Genomic DNA, 21,983 nt, shown 5'->3' on the forward strand with positions numbered 1-21,983 from the left:
AAAAGTGTCAAAAAATAAATAAATCTGAATATTAGTCTTTTTTTTTTTCAAATTTCTTCAACAATATGAGATACAGAGGATTCCATCCCTCTGCATCACCACCATTATAAGAAACTATCATTTTGACTTAATACTTTTGGTAATAATATATCAATTTACTAAAGACTGTCATATATAGATTTACCTTTCAAATGGGGGTGAGGTATTTTTAAAAACAAATCTGCCCAACGATCATTTAGGAGGAGCAGACATCTGAAGCACTCTACCAGATGCACAGTTTAATGAATATTTCCCCTAGGAAATCCTGATGGGTCTATAGCCCCTCTGTGTATACATCTGGCTTCATCTGGAGCATCTCGGTCCCATCTCCAGCATGACTGTTAACTTTAGTGATGCTGCCCGTAGAGCTGATGTCTATTAAGGCCAGCCAATTACATTACTTTGCTAATTGTATTAGAATATTTAACTGAGCAGAGCCTCTTGGTGTTTTGACAGATAGATTGTATTGCATAAATAAAAGTGCTTATTCAAAGTGGCAAATTTGTTTTCAGATTTTCCTTGGAGATGGCAGTTAGCATATGACCCTCTGCTATTATTTTTTAGGATTCACATTCTGAATTTTGTAAATGATTTTGGAGTCTCAAAACAGAAAACAAATTCTTTGCCAAGTATTTCTTTAGCAGAATCAGCAAATCCACATCCTCCAAATAGCAGGAGGATGGGGATCCTGGTCATGTTTTTATTATCCTGCTCTAATGAACCGAGTCCAAATTTCCAAAACGCGAGTTCTGTGTTTTCGGCTGCAGTCTCTGAGATTTGTAATCCTAGACTGGTGCCAGGGACTTTGTTTTCCTATCAGCAAAACACGGGAAACCATATTTGCAAATTCTTCAAGATCTCCCAAAACAATCTGTTACAAAAATGAAAACTATTATTATGACAGGACTTAGCCCACAATTTGTTTATTATGCACAGTAAGCTCCTTATTTATTCTGATTGAAAGCAATCACAAGTCTGTTCAACACTCAGAGTGGGTGGAAGTAAGCCAAATCCAATCTAAATGCTGAGGACGGAAAGCACAGGCACCGGTAAAACTTCACGGTAAATGTCAGAGTATGAAGGGTGAGGGAGGATGTTGACCTTGAGTATGGAGACAAATTTGATTCCTGTACTAGAATCCAGAACCTAAGACCTTATTCTTCCCCAATAAAAAGGAGATTAGCTTTGTCTACTATAGTAAGCGGAGTTTATTTAATACTTTCAAAGAATAGCTGGGGCTATTGAGGTGTGTAGGAGAAAGAAAAAAATTCTATATACTTCATGCCTCCTCTTCACTGACACTCATCCTAACCCTAAGAACAAGAGACCCTCTCAGCTCTGAATGAATTTTTGGACTCCTATAAAACATACAAATGAATGATTCTTTCCAATAGTTTTCCAATAGGGTGCTACCTAACCAGTCGAAAATTCGTATACATTTGCTTTATGTTTTTTTGCTTAATTCAAAGTTTATTTAATTCAAAGTTTATTAAATTCAAGAGTTCATACTCTGTGAGCTATTTCAGGGTATTTTAGGATAAACTCTTGAAGACGTATGAATACATTTGGAGGCTAAAATAACTTTAATGGATAGAGGCTATTGAAAAACTGACCTTTTAAAACACTTAAACTACTTATTACTTGCATGAAGCACCTGTTCTTGTAGTTGAGTTTGGGACAACTAAGGAGAAACACCCCGTTCTATCCATAAAGTCATAAATTGTAATCTTACTTTTCAGGATTTCTACATGTATTCCATTTTTCTTAAAATTAAAAAAAAGTGTTATATAATATGAAAAGTTATGCCTGTGCCTGTGGAAAAGAAAAGACAACTCTCAAGAATTACTTTAGTGGTATTTTCATTAGGCAGGCAAGGCAGAGAAGAGATACAGCTAGTGAGGGTCCAATGAGTATTTATTCAGCTTATCATAAATTGAAGCCATCTAGGTTCAGAAAATACTTTGCAGGGTATCTTTGTTCTGCTTATTCATTTTATGAGCCTATCTACTTGGGAGTTGCCTCTGGTCCTCTCCATAAATTCCAAGATGGCATGTGATGATATAAAATATCCACTCTATATTTGGAATGCCAGTAAAAATGAAATAATGCATATTGAATTTTTTCTCTATCTAAAATTTTAAAATTATAAACTATAATATTTAAATTACTAAAATACAAAATGTCAGCTCTCATAATCACTCTCATCTTATTCTTGACATCTTGCTAATGCAATTACAGAACTCAGTTACATGGCCTCACTCAGCTGCAATAGAACTTGGAAAATATTTAGTTATGGATCCAGAAGGGAAGAGTGATTGATTTAAACAACTAGGCATTTTCCACCACAAAAGCCTATATGGTAGGCTTTAATGTAATGACAAAACAATGTATTTTGAGATCACTGGGGCTCAGGTCTTTTGAAAAATCTAGATATTTTTTTCTATCAGACTAAAATTTTCCCTAAAAATAGCTGTTCTTAAATGCTTTCATTTACTGTCCCAGTTCCCAACTGCAACATACCTTATTCCAACTCCAGTCTCTCTTGTTCATCAGCCAGCAACAGCATCTTCAACGACTGTTTCATTTAACCTCGGACCACCATTGGCCTAGTGTCAGTGCTTGGAGAATGTTGTGACACCACTGCATTCTAGATAGACCTAACACTCCAGCCTCTGACAGCTGGAGCTCAACTCCTCAAATTCTTCACTGAGTAGTGGTAACAAAATCCTGGTGGCTTCTCTCCTGTGTTCTGGCTATCACTGGGATCACCATTACTTAAATCTGCCTTTATTTTTGACTTAGTAAGTGACTTTAGTTAAGTGATTCCATTCACTTACTAAAGAAGAAATATTGCCACTGAGATCTCGGGGAAATGGTCTATCTATTCACTAAATGTTACCTATCATTGTAAACATCATAAGGAACAGGATTCAAAAGATTTTGGTGAGTTTACAATACTAGTTAAGAAAAGCACTAGTTAAGGAACCCCAAGACTGAGTTAGATGGAACCAGATTCAAAATGAAAAGATAAAACAATTTCTTAGAGATCTGGAGAACTGAGAAAGGATTCTCAAGTTCAAGATGAAAGAAACAAATTAGTTTGAAAGAATAGTGAAAATAACAAATATCCCAGAAACTGTTACACTTTCACCAAGATTTTCAGTTGTTAGGACTCATGTTTTTACAGTTGTATTAGAGACAAAAAAAAAAAAAAGATAAATGCACTTATTTTCAGTCATTCCCATGCCTACCACCTTCTTTGCACATGTAACCAGTTTATTCTTTTTTGACACATAATTGTACATATATATCAGGTACATATGATATTTTCAGTACAATGTGTAATGATTAAATCAAGGTAATTGACATATCTATTACCACAAACATTTATCATTCTTTGTGTTGAGGCATTTCAAATCCTCTGGTTATTTTGAATTATATAACAAATTATTGTGTAAACAGTTTACTCTTGAGATTCAAATTGAAGTAAATCTGAAATAATTTTATTTGTTCAAACATCTTATACTTGTGATAGTCTTCAGTGGAGTGGAGAAACCCTCCTGTCGATTCTAGTTGAAGAAACTGGTATCATTATGGAAACTTAATTTCCTATTATTGTTGGAGTGGTAAGCACACATACTGAGGGAATATTCAACTTGTTTTGAAATAAATCTCCTTTCTATCTCCTGTCATCAGCTTAAAGAAAAACAGCCTTTGAATAATTGCCTAAAACATGCTATTTATTTCTGAGATTAACAGAAAGGGCCTGTTTCAGGATTCATTTTAATCATTTAACTGCCACAGAAAATACAGAACTCTGAATTACAGCTTTTCTTAAACATATAAAATCTATGGATAAGACTGTTAAGCTTTGCTGTGCAAAGCCCTGCTATCAAATCCTCATAACCCTGTATGCAAATACCATGCTTACAGAGGATCTTCATCTATGATCTAATATCTTCATTTTAAAATGAGCTAGCTAAAGGTTCTGAGTTCATTATTCCTATCTCTTTATTCTCCTTCAAATTATTATGTTAACATTAATCTATTTATTAGAACACCTTTCAGCTAAGAATATTAAGGAGCTTTGACAAGCACAAACTAAATCTTCCCTGAAGAGTAGGTTGGCACAAGCTAAGATAGAATGATAAGTAAGACAAAAAAACAATGTAGAGGTTAAATTATTGTTCTCAAGGTCAATCAGGGATATAGTCAGTGTCTACTTTATATCCAACAGGTTAACCCTTTGCAAATGAAAGACTCAAATGGCCAAATGACACTTACTGCTCAGACAAGGTGTTTGTAAGGATAAACTTTCAGACAAGAGAACTAGCCTTAAATTGAAGAGTTCCTAACAACAGCAATTTGACAAGCACCTAACTGGATTATCTCTTAAATCCAGATTTTAATTGGTCCACTCAAGTATGTATTTTAGAATAGTTATTGAGACATGTGATATAGCGCTGAGAATCCTGAGCATGAATACTATGATCTTTCCAATCTTGGTAAACAAGAAATTAAGAAAAAATCCAGTGCAGCCTAAATCTGCTCAATCCAGAGGAAGTCATCTTTCTTATTCTGGTGTGTCCTGTGTGTCTCTGGCGGTGAAGAAAGATGCCTATCAGAGGGCAGCATATCATACCAGTACTACTTTCATCAACTGAATATAAGAAATATATATGCCTCAATTACAAAATAACTATAAATCACATAAATAATTTATATTTTTGTGTGCCTTTAAGGCTTAGTTGTGGAATGTCAATAAACAGAAGGGTTAAACAAATTATGGCATATGAATATTTGGAATGCTCTGCAGTACCTGAAAACGTTAGGCAGATTGAGTTCATGCACATGAGAATTTCTGATATACATTTTATGTTAATGCTTATAAAATAAATACATATTTATATTTTACCTAATCAATTAATGCATAATTTCAAAAGCAACATAGCATGATGGTTAAGACTACAAACTCTGGGGCAATATTGCCTGTGCTTAAAATCATCAATTACTGTATAAATTGGGACAATGTACTTTGTGTGCCTGTTTCTCTATATATAAAGGGTCAATTATAATGTCTCATACTTTATATGGTTACAATCAGGATTAAACAATTTAATACACTTGTTTAAAGCCATGCTCAATACATAGAAAGGAATAAAAAATACTGGTTATTATGAACTAAATTAGATGAAAATGATGATAAATATGGCATTCAAAAGGAATCTTACAAATAGGCAAAAAAAAAAAAAAATTCAACCAAAAAAAGATGATATTAGTGGCCTTGACTTAAACTAAGGCAATATGTAACCTCAAAAGACTATAGAGTGATGAATTTAGGACTCTGAGAAGTGAAGTGAATCCCAAGCAGTATATAAAAGCCAGATTGTTATTCAAGTATTAGGAAACCAAATCATAATTCTGAACTAGGAAAGCAAATACAGCACTATAAACTTTACTTATTATATGCTTACAATAAATTCTGTGAAGATTTGAGAAAGGTACAGACATTAAGATAGCAAATACCATGTGTTTAGCACTCAGTTCTATCCTGTCAAATGTTATCATTTTGCCATTTGCTCCCAAATGTACTTCTACTTTTACAGATACAGTGGAAGGCACTTGTTTCTCTTCTTTCATCTCATTCCACTTATTCTCTGTTCAGGGATGGGGGTTTGTATTTGCCTGAATTTGATGTTTATATTTATTATGCATGTTTTAATAACTTATTCAGAAAAGTTTTATTAATATATAGATATTGCACATTTAAACTATACATAAAAAGAAAATTGTGATTTTCCTTGCTTCAGTTTCTACCAAGCCCCTCCTGTGATATATATCAAATAAATTAGTGAGAATGTATCAAAGGTACATTTCAATGTAGTTTGTCAAAAATGAGTTTTATTATTCTAGAGCTCTTCTTGGGTACTCTTGTTCAGATTGAGAATATAAAAAGGTCAAGGGAGTGGAGGAAAAAAACATTAATGAAATTCTTCGGTGAGAAGCATATTTGGAAGCATCCAATGATGATCTCCCATTTTAAGGGGAATGAATGCTGTTTCCTTCAGCACGACTCCAGAGAGAAGTATCATGGGATCACTGGGGAAGTTTGAGATGTTTTCCTTGAGTTTGAACTAACGATTGACTATGATCTGACACATGCCTTAAGAACATGAAGATAAGGCAGAAAGGAAGAGAGGAGGGCCGTGTTTAAGAAGTCACTACATTTTCCATGGGCCAGAATGTTAAGAATTGTTAAGCGTCTGAAACTTTATCCTACTTGCAAGCTAACAAGTTAGACTCTCCCAGTTTTAGAAATACTGACAGGAGACACAAGCCTTCTGAGTCAGAAACAAAAGATGATTAATTAGTCACAGAAACAGCAGTAGCAATGGCCAGGCATGGTGGCTCAAGCCTATAATCCCAGCACTTTGGGAGGCCAAGGCAAGTGGATGACCCGAGGTCAGGAGTTTGAGACCAGCCTGGCCAACAGGGTAAAATCCCGTTTCTACTAAAAATACATAAATTAGCCAGGTGTGGTAGCAGAGCACCTGTATTCCCAGCTACTCGGAAGGCTGAGGCAGGAGGATCGCTTGAACCCGGGAGGCGGAGGTTGCAGGGAGCCAAGATCACACCGCTTGCACTCTAGCCTGGGCAACAGAAGGAGATTCTGTCTCAAAAAAAAAAAAAAAAAAGAAAAAGAAAAAGGAAAAAAAGTAAAGAAATAGCCCTAGCCAGATAATCAGCATTTGCAGTAGAAGTGGAAGCCCAGCTTCGCACAGAGTTATATAAAGTAGACCAAGTGAGACTTGAACACACAGTGGCATGTACTACAGGAGAGGAATCCTGAGCTTAGGAAACACATGTCTTTTATAATAAGCAATAGTAGTTTGTATGAGCTTTGCATTTGCATCAGAGGGAAATATTATCTCTATTATACTGAACAGTAAACAAAGCAGTCTATTCTAGAGTGGAGATTTTCCTTTTATTATTATTGAGATGGAGTCTTGCTCTGTCACCCAGGCTGGAGTGTGGTGGCGTGATCTCAGCTCACTGCAACCTCTGCTTCCCAGGTTCAAGCAATTCTCCTGCCTCAGCCTCCCAAGTAGCAGGGATTACAGGCACCCGCAATCATTTCTGGCTAATTTTTATATTTTTAGTAGAGATGGGGTTTCACCATGTTGGCCAGACTGGTCTGGAACTACTGACCTCAAGTGATCTGCCTGCCCTGGCCTCTCAAAGTGCTGGGATGACAGATGTGAGCCACTGCACCCAGCCTGAAATTTTCCATCTTCTCAGATGGTTCCCTGTACACACATCTTGAAAAGAGAGTCTAGCACAAACGCAGACAGTGCCTCTGCCCAAAAGACATAGAAGTAGAAAAGATTCATGGAGAATTGTTTCCCAACACAGATATGGAGGACTTGAGGGACAAAGTCATCCTGGAGTCATTTTATGTCCAGCTAAAAGGAGAACATCTGGAAATAAAAATGGGTGGTTAATGATTGAGCACCAGGAGCTGAGGTGGGAAGCTATCAGCAAAAGGGAAGGCATAATGTTGTTCACAGGAGTTGAAGGCCAAAGGGACCTAGAAAATTTTTCTAAACAATGTATTTTCTGGTCGCTAAAGATGTCATAAAAGGGATGGCATTTAAATTCAGGATCATTTAATCCGAGATTGAAGGTATGAAGGTATTCATTTGGAAGGAAGTATAAAAATCACAAATAGAAAATAAATCCAAAGTATGATTTAGGAAATAGGAGACTAATGTTGCTGAAAGACAACTGTAATAATTTATTTTGGTGACTGTTACTATTCATTTCTTAAAATGCTGCATATTTTTTTCTCTCACTGGTTATGTAGTAACTTGCAAATGGACAGCAATGCCGCCTTCGGTTGATGGATGTAATATTCATTTCATTGAAGGAAAAGGAATAGGATCCTCAAAGAACTAAGCTAAACACAATCCACAACTGCAAAGACAGTTAACATCTCCATTGCCTAAAAGAACAAGCCTCAAATATAAATCTACTTGGGGTTTCAAAAATTGGCACAAGACCAAGAAAGATAAGAAATTTGAAAGCAAAGTTTTCATAAAAACTAGGCAAATTATAAATTGTTTTATTATGGCTTTAGGTTCTAGAAGAATGTAATTGTGAATTTCCTATAGTTGCTTTCTGTCCCTTACTCATAACTATTCAAATGCAACTTATTTTCATGAGTGATAATAGATTCCTATCTAACATAACATGTCTTGCTCTGACATTTACAAACACACAGCTGCGGGAACAGATAAATCCGGCACAATGTTTATTTTCTAAGTGTGTGAAAAGAAATGGGATGCTTCTGCTTAATAAAGCTCACATAGCATTAAACATTTAAACATCATAAGAAACCTGTCCCTAAGAGGAAAAAAAAGTGATAGCATAATCTGAAATGTCCATTTCCTTATCTAACATTATGTTATATTATTGTCTCATGCAACATAACATATCCAGTAGCTTAGAATCAGGTAACATTAAATTGCATTTTCTTCAATTCATATATTTGGCAAATGAGAAAAGGACTTCTAATATATGCATAACATTCAAAACTTCTATTAAAAATTCAGATAAAGAATGAAATAATTTCGCTCTTATCAAATAGTCCAAGAAAGACTTATCATATTTGCCTTTAAAAAATGTAACTATTAGATATTTCCAGTGATAAACCACCCCAGAAGTTAAAAAATCTCCTGAGGATTACATTAAACAGCCAGCTACTTTCTCCACTGTGTTTTTCACTTTCTTCACCCAATTTTCATCATTTTCAATTACACCATTTCCACTGCACACACAACTACCTAGACCTTGACTTAGCAAATGATAAATATATAGGGAGGAATACATTCATTCAAGAAATAAAAGACACCATTGTCCACACACAAAAACAGCTTTTTTTTTTTTTTTTCAATGTGTAATTAAAACACAATTCTTCCCTAGGCTTACCTTAACAGTGCACGCACTCATATTCTAGGCTATCTCTGAGAATACATTACTTAAAGATCAATTGTTTTCAAAAAGAGGTAGGGAGACAATTTTGCCTCCTAGGGGACTTCTGGCAACGTCTGGAGATATTTGTGATTGTCATAACTTTGGGATAAGGATTGCTGCTGGTGCCTAGTGGGTAGAACCCAGGGATGCTACTAGACATTCTCTAACACACAGGGCAGCCCCCAACAACGAAGAATTATCAGGCCCAAAATGTGAATAGTGCTGAGGTTTTGAAGATTTGACCTAGATTAATATGTCAACCCCACATTATCCTGAACTTTTCTTCACATCTTTCCTTTGAGAAGATTTTTGCATCCTGTAACAGAATTTTCTTCTAAAGCATCAGTTGCCTATTCTTGTAATAGTCAACTATTTTATGTCAACTAATTTACGTCAACCATTCAAACTCCTGTAACTTGTTTTTACATACAAGTTGTCTTTCTTTATTCATTATCTCCAGTTTAATATACTGCAAAGAGACTAAACTGACAGCCCCTCTATTTGCTAACCATGTAACCTGCTATATTAGTCTGCTTGGGCTGCCATAACAAAATATCACAGATAGTCTGGCTTAAACAACAGAAATATTTTCTCATGGTTCTACAGGCTAGAAGTCCATGCTTGATATGTTGACCAACTCAGTTTCTGGCGAGGGTCCTCCTGATGGTTTAACAAACGTCTTCGCTGTATCCTCATGTGGCCTTCCTCCCTCTGTGCTCACATAGAGAGAACGAGAACTGTGGTAGTTCATCCTCCTCTTATAAGGAGGCCAGTTCTATTGGATTAAGGCATCACCTTTTTGACATCATTTAAATTTAATTACCTCCATAAAGGCCCTATCTTCAAATACAGTCATTTTGGGGATTAGAGCTTTAACATATGGATTTAGGCAAGGGACAGAATTCAGTCCACAGAACCAACCTTTGTGGTCTGTAGCAGCTTACCTATTTCTTTCCAGAATATTCCATGAACAACAACAATAACGAACAACGCCGGGAAGGTGATGACACCAGTGACAGACCATTTTCTGAGCTTATGTACACTCTGCTCTGGAGGATGTTATTAAAAACCCCTCTGTTAAACTCTCAGGTAAAATTTATGATATGCCTATGTAGAGTCAAACTACTTCATCTTACCAAAGAACGCCTAAAGAATCAAAAAAAATCAGGAAATTTAGGGTGGGACATTCATGTTCAAGGGGTTTCAGTAGCACTCATTCTGAGAAGAAATATAACAGTTAACTACCTAGATTTCTCCTGAACTCTTTTTTATTCCTGAATCTGTCTGGATGCTTACCCTAGCTTGTGACAGCTGTCACTTACGTGATGTAGTGAACACTGTGCTATGTTCAGGCCCCGTTTTCAGGAGTCCCAAGATTGTTCTCTCTAGTGTAGAAAGTGCTCTCAGCTAAGCCTTTGATGCCCAAGCCCACCCCGAGACTCCACAGCTAATGTCATGGTGCCTCCTTGGAGCAGCCTTCATACAAAGACTGTTCAAGTGTGTAAGAGTCTGATCCCAAATCTGGGCAACTTGGAGGGGAAATCCAAGCATCAAGTTCCTCATGAAGGAGGCTGAGGTTTTGGTATTCCCGCACTGGAGCCCAGCTTCTTCCTCCACATGATCCACCTTCATTCCCTTCCTGGGACATTTCCTAATAAACTTTATGCATACTAATCTTTATTTCAGAGCCTGTGTCTCTGGGAACTGACCTGAAGCATCAGATTTGTTAGGTCGCCTCACTCTTATATTGTAAGGAGCATATATTTTGTACAATAGTACTTATTATATATAAAAATAGGGAGTGCTCATGACAGTGAAGATAAAATTGGGATTTAGACCTTTGTTGTTAAATAAAACGTGTTCAGCCCAAATAAGTGCTTTCATTTCTTTCTATGTGCTAAGGATTTTAATAGAAGACTATATTTATTCCACTTCCTAACACAAATTCAATGTGCTGATGATTATTTGCTTGTTGGATACAAATGTGGAAGGGTATAATTTTGCGAACAGTTATTCTTTTTTTCTCTTTCTCTCATTTGTTTTTGACAGGGCTTAGATTGATAGACTACTAAGCTAATTTATAGGTCCTGCTGTCTGAGATAGGTCTCCATTTCATTATCAGTGCTGTCTCAGGTGGAGAACCGAAATCACTGTGTATTCAATTAGTTATTGAATCTTGACACACCAGGTGCAGGGGTCACTCCACGAAACAGTTGCTTTTGAGTAAGAAAACACATTCAGAAAGAGGTTTAAAGAAACTTGGCATTGTTGAGCTGTTTCATGATAGATTACCTGAAATGGCCCATGTTCAACATCAGAGCTGGGCTGCTTTGACAGTAGGTAAGAGGATAAATCAATGTGTTTGGCAGTGTTATAAACAAATTAATATGAAAAAGGAAGAAAAATTGGGCTTTCAAGAAACTTCCAGAAGTGCTCTCCAGATTTAGATAAAACAGCCTCCATGTTGTGAAGTCCTCCAGATTTAGGAACAGAATAATTCAGTTTTAAATAATGCAGAACCTTCCTGCAACGTTGCCCTTGCCCTGTCATGTCTTAATTTGACTGCTCATTAAAAATTAGCAGGTAAAGGGGGAAATATGCACAAAACCCCAAATATTTCATTATTCAAACTTTAATTATCATGAAAATGTCAAACACACATCATGGGAAATGGGGGGGCAGTTAGGGAGAGGAGAGCAATGTTCTGTTTTTCTTGCCCTTTATTATCAGAATTAATAGCTACTGGTAAAGTCTAAATGGACAAAATAGAATGAAACCTATTTCAAAATCCTTCTTTCTTCAGTTTTTACAAAAATCCACCTAGCACAGTGCCAGGCTCTGATGAAGTGCTCCATAAATGTTGATTAGAGGAAGCAATCTATGAAGTCCTTGATCCATATTTAAAAGCACAAATTAAACTTACCATTCAGCATAAAACATACTAACTTTGTGGACAAATCCACAGAGCAGGGAAGGTTTATTATAAAACATGGGTCCCTCTAACTCCTTCAGCTGCCCTAATCTGCCCTCTGTCAGACAAAACGGGGATAGATGAGGGAAGGAGAGAAGAGTAAGGCAGTTGCTGCTGACTCTACCTCCACCCTCCCCCCCACCCTTCTTTCACTACCATCTGGGGAAACAGGTGAAAATTAGATAAGTCACCTGGTGATACCAGTTTCCATTGTTCTTTTACAAAGAAAGCTAACCACCACTCCACATGCCTGCCTGCTCCAGCAGCTCAATCAACTCCTCGATGTGCTTTGAAGGCTTTGTCACAGGAGCCTGTCATTATCAAGATTCCACTCCTCTGACTGTACAGTCTTTGTGCACATGCTAAGTAATTGATCTTCTCACCTTCCTTCATTCTCCTGCATCAAAGGAGGGTAATATTGTTTAGGCTTGCTTCTCAAAAGTCATGAATCCCCTTTGGGAAATCTTCAGACCGTGTCCACACAGATTGTATTCCTAGGAAAACAGCGATACCATCCTCCGGTTCTCTCTATGAACAGTAGTAACTCTTTGTTTTAATTATCATGTGGGAAAACAAAGATGTTTTAAAATATCATTGCTGGTTTATTTCTAACAGGTTATCCCCATCTCTCAGTGATATCCATGCATTTCCATGTCTGCAAAATATTTTCTCATTAGACCACAGTGTCCAGAAATACACTTGTGTAATAGAAGTTAGACTACACTCTGTGCAAGTTGTTTTCTTCCATTCTACTTGGACCAAAATCAACAAGTAGATTTGACTGTTTACCTGTAAATATGCCCCCTCTCCTATGCTTTAGGTTTTCAAAAATTGGTATCTCATGCTAAAAATTTGCCCATTTACTTTGTGGAAAATGCCTATTTTCTCACTTGCTCCTTTGTGTTCCATCAAAATTTGCACTTAGTCCTCCTGTAACATCAAATGTAGGATATTAGACAAAGAAGTTGAGACCATTTTAATGCATTAGAATATGCCCTTGAAACCTTACAATAAAATGCTTATCTCCACAATCACCTGTGCTATATTCTAATTTAATGCATTATTAAAGTATTATTAAAGTCCAAAGAAATTAACATAATTGTGTGAAAAACTTTAAGTAAAAGTTTTACTTTTCCTCTCTGCTTGTAGTATTCAAATAATATCCTTCATCTCAAATTTCCCCAAATCATACATTTGTCCTATTTTATTTTGTGTCTGAAAAACTTGAAGTATTTTGACATTTTATTGCAGACCTAAAGGATGAAGTTTCATGGCCTGTAACCTCAAATTATTGCCAGACTTTTTAAGATGTCATTCTCTGTAAATGTTCGTATACATAAAAGCAAATAGAGTTTATGGAGGAAGTATTACTTCTCCAAGCTAGCTTCTTACCTTTTTAAAATATACCTCATTTAAAATGCATGTTTTACAAAACTTGTGAGACTAACTTGTGAGACAGAACACATGAGAGGAACTACCACATTTATGAATATAAGTAAAAAATTATTATGCCTGTAATCCCAGCACTTTGGGAGGCCGAGCCAGGCGGATCATGAAGTTAGGAGATTGAGACCATCCTGGCTAATACGGTGAAACCCCATCTCTACTAAAAATACAAAAAATGAGCCGGGCGTGGTGGCAGGCACCTGTAGTCCCAACTACTCAGGAGGATGAGGCAGGAGAATGGCATGAACCCGGGAGGTGGAGCTTGCAGTGAGCCAAGATTGTGCCACTTCACTCCAGCCTGGGCAACAGAGCGAGACTCCTTCTTAAAAAAAAAAAAAAAAAAAATTAAATAATGACAAACTGTTTCAAACACTGAATTCTGGCTAGAAACCTAGATAACCCAAACTTTGAATCTAGTTTGGGTTTCAGATAGGATAAATAATTGTCCGAATTTGCCCAGGATTATTCCATTTTTAAAACTGATAATCACATCCTGGGAAGCCCTTAATTCTGGGAAAAACTCAGTCCTGGACTGTTGGTCATCTTTTTTTCGGAAGAGCATACAAAATATCACCAACAATGTATATACCATAGGTTTTTAATCACCTACTTTGAGATCACTAGAATAAAATAATTAATATGGATAAAATAGGCAAACCATTTGAGACCTTCTATAACAAAATATTGTACAGCTTGATTACTCATAAATGTCTATGGTAGACAAGGATCTCAAGACTTCAACTTGGAGATTATTTGTCACATGTTTTTGTGAGTGGATACTGTTTCAATTGGCAACAGGCATGTGTATATATATATATATATACACACACACACAGACAAAAGCAGGAAAAAGGAATTAAAAATTCACAAATTTAAGGAGTGTTTGGGATCTAAACAGCAGTGTGAACACAAAATGAATATGATATTTGGGGACAGCACTGAAGCCAACAATGATTTTAAAGTGGAAAGAGTATTTAGTTACAAAACCGAGACCTGCGCAATGTGCATGCTAAACACAAAGTTTTATTCCTAAATTAAATTTTGAAAGTGGAATGCCTTAAATATTTCTGAATTAATATAACTAGAGTCTACTAAGACCTGCTTAGCATTTCCAGAATGAAATTCTCTTTTTAAAGAAAAGATATAAATTGTTCTGGTGCCAGGTGGCATGGAGTGGAGCATTAAGGATGTGCTCCCCAAGGACCTGGAACTGGAAACAATGGGCTATATAATTTGGATAGGGATTTGAGGAAAGTTACTCCCAGTTTTCAACAACACTTTTATATGAGCGTCTGTGGAAAGTTGCTTATAGTTTATTCTGAGCTCACGTAGAGATTACTAATGGAGACCCATTTTAGCTACTAGAGCAAACTGTCTAACAGACATCTAATAGTTTCCTATTTTGCTATTGTCTAAGAAAAAATTTCATTTTTTTTTTGTTTTCTCAAACTTCCTACCAATCTCTGCCATCTACTTTACCAGATAGTCTTGCTTTATATTTTTTTCAGAAAATGGTCATCAATTCTGTAAATTCTCAACCCCCAACAAAGTTTCCTACAGTAACACACATTTTTCTTCATTCTCATGTTACAGTGAAGGAGGTTCCCCTATCCCTTCTAAGACCACTCAACAAAATCTGGGGGATCCATCACCTCTCCACAGCTCAGGGAAATCAGACCACTCAATATCCCTCTCATACCTTCCTGCTTCCTTCATTAGTGTCTTATTCTCAAATTTTTCATTGATGGAAAAAGAGCCCATCATTCATTATAAATATGTTATCTTTAATAAACCAAGCCTATCACTCTTTCTGCCTCTTCAAAGCAAATGCTTTAAGAAGGTTCCCTTATAACTAAAATAAATTCCGTATTAAACCATATTTTCTGTATTGAGTCAGATATCAGTAACATAATGGTAAAAGGAAACACATTCATTTGAAAATTTAGAAGCATACTTCTAAACAGCTATGGTCGTACACATATAGAAATTTTAGTGAAAATTAGAAAATATTTAAAAGCAAAAAGAAATATTACACGTAAAAAGCTGAGAGGCAAAACATTAATTTGAAGAATTTTTATGGTCTGAAAAGTGTATATTACAATAAAATACTGATTATTATTTGAATATTGAGCAAAGAATAGGTTTCACATAATTCAAAAAGGACACAGAAAATAAAAAACTGGAGGAGTGTATCAGCAGCTGTAACACTAGAAAGATGGCGGAGGAAGAGCAAAGAAAAATCCCTTCAGTTCCAGAAAATCTCCTGAAAAAAGAGAAAAGCTTATCAAGTCCCCGAAGCCACCCAGGCAAAGCAGACACTTTTGGCAAAAAAAGGAGCGGAAGAAAGGAAAAGGACTCAGGTTTAAGCGACTGAAATCATTCCTACATGATTCCTAGCAGCAGAAACGTGACAAGGTGAGTCTCAGATGACTAGATGTGAAACCTCATCCTTGGAATTGCCAGATAAACATTCCTTGGCCTTTGTTGTACGCATCAAAAGGATTGATGGCATGAGTTTACTGGTGCAGAGAACCATTGCAAGACTTCACCTAAAGAAAATTTTTAGTGCTGTCTTTGTAAAAGTCACCCCACCACCCGCCCGGCTGCCCCACAGAACCTAAAAATGCTGAGTATAGTGGAACCTTATGTGACCTGGGGATTTCCAAATCTGAAGTCTGTCTGGTAACTCATTTTGAAATGTGGACAAGCCAAGGTCAATAATAAGACCATCCCTCTGACAGATAACACAGTGATTGAGGAATATCTGGGGAATGTTGGTGTCATTGGCTTGGAAGACCTCATTCATGAAACTGCCTTCCCAGGAAAGCATTTCCAGGACATCTCATGGTTCTTGCACCCTTTCCGCCTCTCAGTGGCCCTTCATGCTACCAAAACTAGAGTGGGCTTCCTCAGGGAGATGGGCATACCTGGCTATCGGGGTGAACGCATCAATCAGCTCATCCACCAGCTGAAACCAGGTGCCAAACTGCAGCAAATTTTTATGAATTAAATGGAAGCATGTGTTTTTGCTTTTTGGGGAATTTTTATCAAGTATCTTCAGAGAAGATTATTTCCTGCTTTATCTTCAAAAACTGGAAAGGAAGGGTCAAAGAAAAGACAGTAGCTGGCCAAGCGCAGTGGCTCACGCCTGTAATCTGAGAACTTTGGGAGGCTGAGGCAGGTGCAGCACCTGAGGTCGGGAGTTCAAGACCAGCCTGACCTTGAAGAAACCCTGTCTCTACTAAAAATACAAAAATTAGCCAGGCATGGTGGCATGGTGGCGCATGCCTGTAATCCCAGCTACTCAGGAGGCTGAGGCAGGAGAATTGCTTGAACCCAGGAGGCAGAGGTTGCAGTTAAGCCGAGATCGCCCCATTGCATTCCATCCTGGGCAACAAGAGTGAAACTCTGTCTCAAAATAAATAAATAAATAAATAAATAAATAAATAAATAAATAAATAAATGGAAAGAAAGAAAGAAAGACAAGAGCTTTTGTTCACAGCAAGCACCTCTCATCACCATCCAGTTCCAAGGAAACATTCCAGCGTTTTCTACACTGGCTGCCACCTCGTCTGAAATCAGCACATTCCATGGAGGAAGGAGTCCTGCTTTGCTGCATCATCTATCCCAGGGTTTAATGTTGGTAAAATGAGTAACTCTAGCATTTGTACAAGGGTCCCTAAGACTCCTGCAGCAGTCAACCAAGCCCAGGGACATAACTGAATCTGGAGATGCCTGGGGCCTTGTTTTGGAAAGACTTGATATACACATAGGAAGACACAAAAATAAATGTTCACTTGTCACTGAAAAAAAAAAAAGTGGAAGAGTGGAAAAATAAAGACAACTAAATGGAACAAAGTAAAGCTATATGCTATATTAGAGATTACTAGAATAGAAACTGATTTTTTTAAGAAACACTTTAAAATATAAAAATATCAGCAAGATTGATTAAAAAAGAAAAAAGTATAAAAATCAGAAGCAACTTATTTATCAGCAGAACATTGGATAAATAAATTAGGCTATATTCAGTCAATAGCATACTATTCAGTTATTACAAATGAATTACTAGTATATTTATCAAGAGATGTAAATTTCAAAAACAGTACAGAAGGACACTTTAAAAACTTTCAAAAACATGCAAAAAAAATGTTTGTACCCATAAACATATTGGTATTCTTAAAACATGGTAAAAATCTTAAAACATCCATGAAATAAAAGATCAGGAGTGGTTTCTTCTCCACAAACAGGAAATGGAATGGAGTTGGGAACAGATACACAAGAGAAGGAGGCAAGCAAAGAAAGGAAGAGAAAAGAAATGGGAAATGATCTGTAGCATGTACAGCAAGGTGTTAAAAATTAAAGCTATGTGGCATGCGCCCTAGATTTAATTATATTATTGTTTATATTTTTTTCTAAGCTTATCTACTTACTGGTTCTTCTGCCTCAGCTGCTATGTACTCTTTAACCCACTGAAATCTAACTTCTCGCCTTCCCCATTCCTCTGAGATGTTCTCAACGTGGTAAAATGTGATCATCTTTTATTATGTCAGTAGCTTTTGGGGTACATGTGGTTTTTGGTTACATGGGTGAGTTGTATAGTGGTCAAGTCTGAGATTTTAGTTCACCAGTCACCTCAGTAGTGTACATTGTACACAATATGTAGTTCTGTAGCCCTCACCCTCCTTCCACCCTCTTCCTTTGAGTCCCCAGTGTCTTGCATATTCCTTTGTGAACCCAGAGCTTACTTCCCACTTGTATGAACATACAATATTTCATTTTCCATTCCTGAAATGAGATTTTCTTACTGCTAAATCTAAATGTGTTTAATGTATTCATTGTGGTAGGCAAAATAAAACTCTCCCAATGTCAGTGTCATAATCCTGAGCCTGCGAATGTGTTATTTTACATGGCAGAAGAAACTCTGAGATGTAATTAAGTTAAGGTGAGTCAGATGAGGAGATTACCTAGATTATTCAGGTGAGTTCTATCTAATTATATGAAACCTTCAAATTGCAAAACACTTTCCAACTATGGCTCAAAACAGAGAGGGAGGTTTGACAACGAAAGAAGGATCAGACAGATGTAATGTTGCTGGTTTTGAAGACGCAAGAGCTGCCACAAGCCAAGGAATGTGTGCAACACCTAGAAGCTTAAAACAGCAGGGAGCCGGATTCTCCCCTGGAGTCTCCAGAAATGATCACAGCCCTACTGACTCCTAAATTTAGCTCATGAAGACCTTTGTTAGATGTCTGCTGTTCACAATTATATGAAAACAAATTTGGGTTTTGCTAAGCCACCAAGAGTGTAGTAATTTGTTATATCACCAATGAAACCCAAGTATACACTGCACCCTATTTGTAGTTGTGTGTGTGTGTGTGTGTATGTTTGTTTTGTTGTTTTGTTTTGTTTTTTCCTGAGATGGGGTCTCACTTCGTCACCCAGGCTTGAGTGCAATGGCACATCTCTGCTCACTGCAACCTCCACCTCCTGGGTTCAAGCAATTCTCCCACCTCAGCCTCCAGAGTAGCTGGGATTACAGGCACCCACCACCACGCTTGGCTAATTTTTGTATTTTTAGTAGAGATGGGGTTTCACCATGTTGGCCAGGTTGGTTTTAAACTCCTGACCTCAAATGATCTGTCCACCTTGGCCTCCCAAAGTTCTGGGATTACAGGCGTGAGCCACCGCTCCCGGCCCTATTTGTAGTCTTTTATCCTCCACCTCCTTCCTACCTCTTCTGCCTGAGTCCCCAAAGTCCATTGTGTTATTCTAATGCCTTTGCATCCTCATAATTTAGCTCCCACTTACGAGTGAGAGCATATGATGTTTGCTCTTCAATTCCTGAGTTATTTCACTTAGGATAGTCTCCAATCTCATCCAGGTTGTGGCAAATTCCATTAATTCATTGCTTTTTTTTTTTGGTGACTGAGTAGCATTCCATCAGTATATATACCACAGTGTATCCATTTATTGATTGATGGGCATTTGGGTTGGTTCCACATTATTGCAATTGTGAATTGTGCTGCTATAAACGTGCCTGTGCAAGTATCTTTTTTGTATAATGACTTATTTTCCTCTGGGCAGATACCCAGTAGTGGGATTGCTGAATCAAATGGTAGTTTTACTTTTAGTTAACAATTTCCACACTGTTTTCCATAGTGCTTGTACTAGTTTGCATTCCCACCAGCAGTGTAGAAGTGTTCCCTGTTCACTGTGTCCATGCCAACATCTACCAATTTGTGATTTTTTGATTATGGCCGTTCTTTCAGGAGTAAAGCAGTACACATTGTGGTTTTGATTTGCATTTCCCTGATCATTAGCGATACTGAGCATTTTTTTCATATATTTGTTGGCCACTGGTATATATTCTTCTGAGAAATGTCTATTAATGTCCTTAGCCCACTTTTTGATGGAATTTTGTTTGTTCCTTGCTAGTTTGAGTTCATTGTAGATTCTAGATAATAATCCTTTGTCAGATGTATAGATTGTGAAGATTTTTTCCCCACTCTGTAGTTGTCTGTTTACTCTGCTGACTGTTCCTTTTGCTGTGCAAAAGCTCTTTAGTTTAATTAAGTCCCAGTTATTTATCTTTGTTTTTATTGCATTTGCTTTTGGGTTCTTGGTCATGAAATTTTTGTCTAAGCCAATGTCTAGAAGGCTCTTTTCCAAAGCTATCTTCTAGAATTTTTATAGTTTCAGATTTTAGATTTAAGCCCTTAACCCAACTTGAGTTGATTTTTGTAAGGCGAGACGATGCAATTTCATTCTCCTACGTGTAGTTAGCCAATTATCCCAGAACTATTTGTTGAAAAGGATGTCCTTTTCCCATCTTGTGTTTTCATTTGCTTTGTTGAAGATCAGTTGGGTGTAAGAATTTGGGTTTATTTCCTGGTTCTCTATTCTGTTCCATTGGTCTATGTGCCTATTTCAGTACCATGCTGTTTTGGTGACTATGACCTTATAATATAGTTTGAAATCAGGTAATGTGATTTTACTTAGTCTTGCTTTGGCTATGCGCGCTCATTTTTTGGTTCCATATGAATGTTAGAATTGCTTTTTTTCTAATTCTGTGAAGAATGATGGTGTATTTTAATGGGAATTGCATTGAATTTGTAGATTGCTTTTGGCAGTATGGTCATTTTCACAATATTAATTCTATCTATGAACACAGATGTGTTTCCATTTGTTTGTGTTGTCTATGATTTCTTTTAGCAGTATTTTGTAGTTTTCATTGTAGAGGTCTTTCACTTCCTTAGGTATATTCCTAAATATTTTATTTTCTTGCAGCTATTGTAAAAGGGGTTGAGTTCTTGATTTGATTCTCAGCTTTGTCTCTGTTGGTGTGTAGAAGAGCTACTGATTTATGTATATTAATCTTGTACCCAGACACTTTGCTGAATTCTTTTATCAGTTCTAAGAACTTTCTGGAGGAGTCTTTAGGGTTTTCTATGCAAACAATCATATCAACAAACAGTGACAGTTTGACTTCCTCTTTACTATTTGGATGCCCTTTATTTCTTTCTCTTTTGTGATTACTCTGGCTAGGACTTCTATGTTTAAGGAGAAGACATCCTTGTCTTGTTCCAGTCCTCAGAGTGAAAGATTCCAACTTTTCCCCATTCAGTATTATGTTGACTATGGGTCTGTCATAGATGACTTTTATTATATTGAGGTACATCTCTTGTATGCTGATTGTGCTGAGAGTTTTAACCATAAAGGGATGCTGGATTTTGTAGAATGCTTTTTCTGCATCTATTGAGATAATCATGTGATACTTGTTTTTTAATACTACTTATATGGTGTATCACATTTCTTGACTTGTATATATTACACCATCCCTGCATCCCGGGTATGAAACCCACTTGATCATTGTGGATTATCTTTTTGACATGTTGTTGGATTTGGTTTGCTAGTATTTTGTTAAGGATTTTATCAACTATATTCATCAGGGATATTGGTCTGCAGTTTTCATTTTTGGTTATTTCCTTTCCTGGTTTTGGTATTAGGGTGATCCTGGCTTCATATAATTAATTAGGGAGGGATCCCTCTTTTTCCTGGTACCAAGTCTTCTTTGAATATCTGATAGAATTGTCTGGTCCCGGACTTGTTTTTGTTAGTAATTTTTTAAATTACCACTTCAATCTTACTGTTTGTTATTTGTCTGTTCAGGGTATCTACTTCTTCCTGATTTAAACTAGAAGGGTTGTATTTTTCCGGGAGTTTATCCATCTCTTCTAGGTTTTCTGGTTTATGCATGTAAAGGTATTCATAGTAGCCTTGAATGATCTTTTGCATTTCTGTGATATCAGTTACAACATCTCCCATTTCTTATTGAGCTTATTTGGATTTTCTCTCTTTTCTTGGTTAATCTTCCTGATGGTCTATCAATTTTATTTATCTTCTCAAAGAACCAGCTTTTTATTAATCTTTCATATTTTTTATTTGTTTCATTTTGTTCTACTCTGATCTTGGTTATTTCCTTTCTTCTGCTATG

At 36.7% G+C, this 21,983-nt stretch overlaps 1 pseudogene; it reads left to right on the plus strand.

The window, feature by feature from the left end:
* The first annotated feature begins 15,704 nt into the window (after positions 1 to 15,704).
* On the plus strand, positions 15,705 to 16,499 carry LOC105534181 (annotated as a pseudogene).
* The last annotated feature ends 5,484 nt before the right edge of the window (positions 16,500 to 21,983 follow it).

This window comes from Mandrillus leucophaeus, unplaced genomic scaffold, assembly GCF_000951045.1.
Source record: "Mandrillus leucophaeus isolate KB7577 unplaced genomic scaffold, Mleu.le_1.0 Scaffold131, whole genome shotgun sequence".
Lineage (NCBI taxonomy): Eukaryota > Metazoa > Chordata > Mammalia > Primates > Cercopithecidae > Mandrillus > Mandrillus leucophaeus.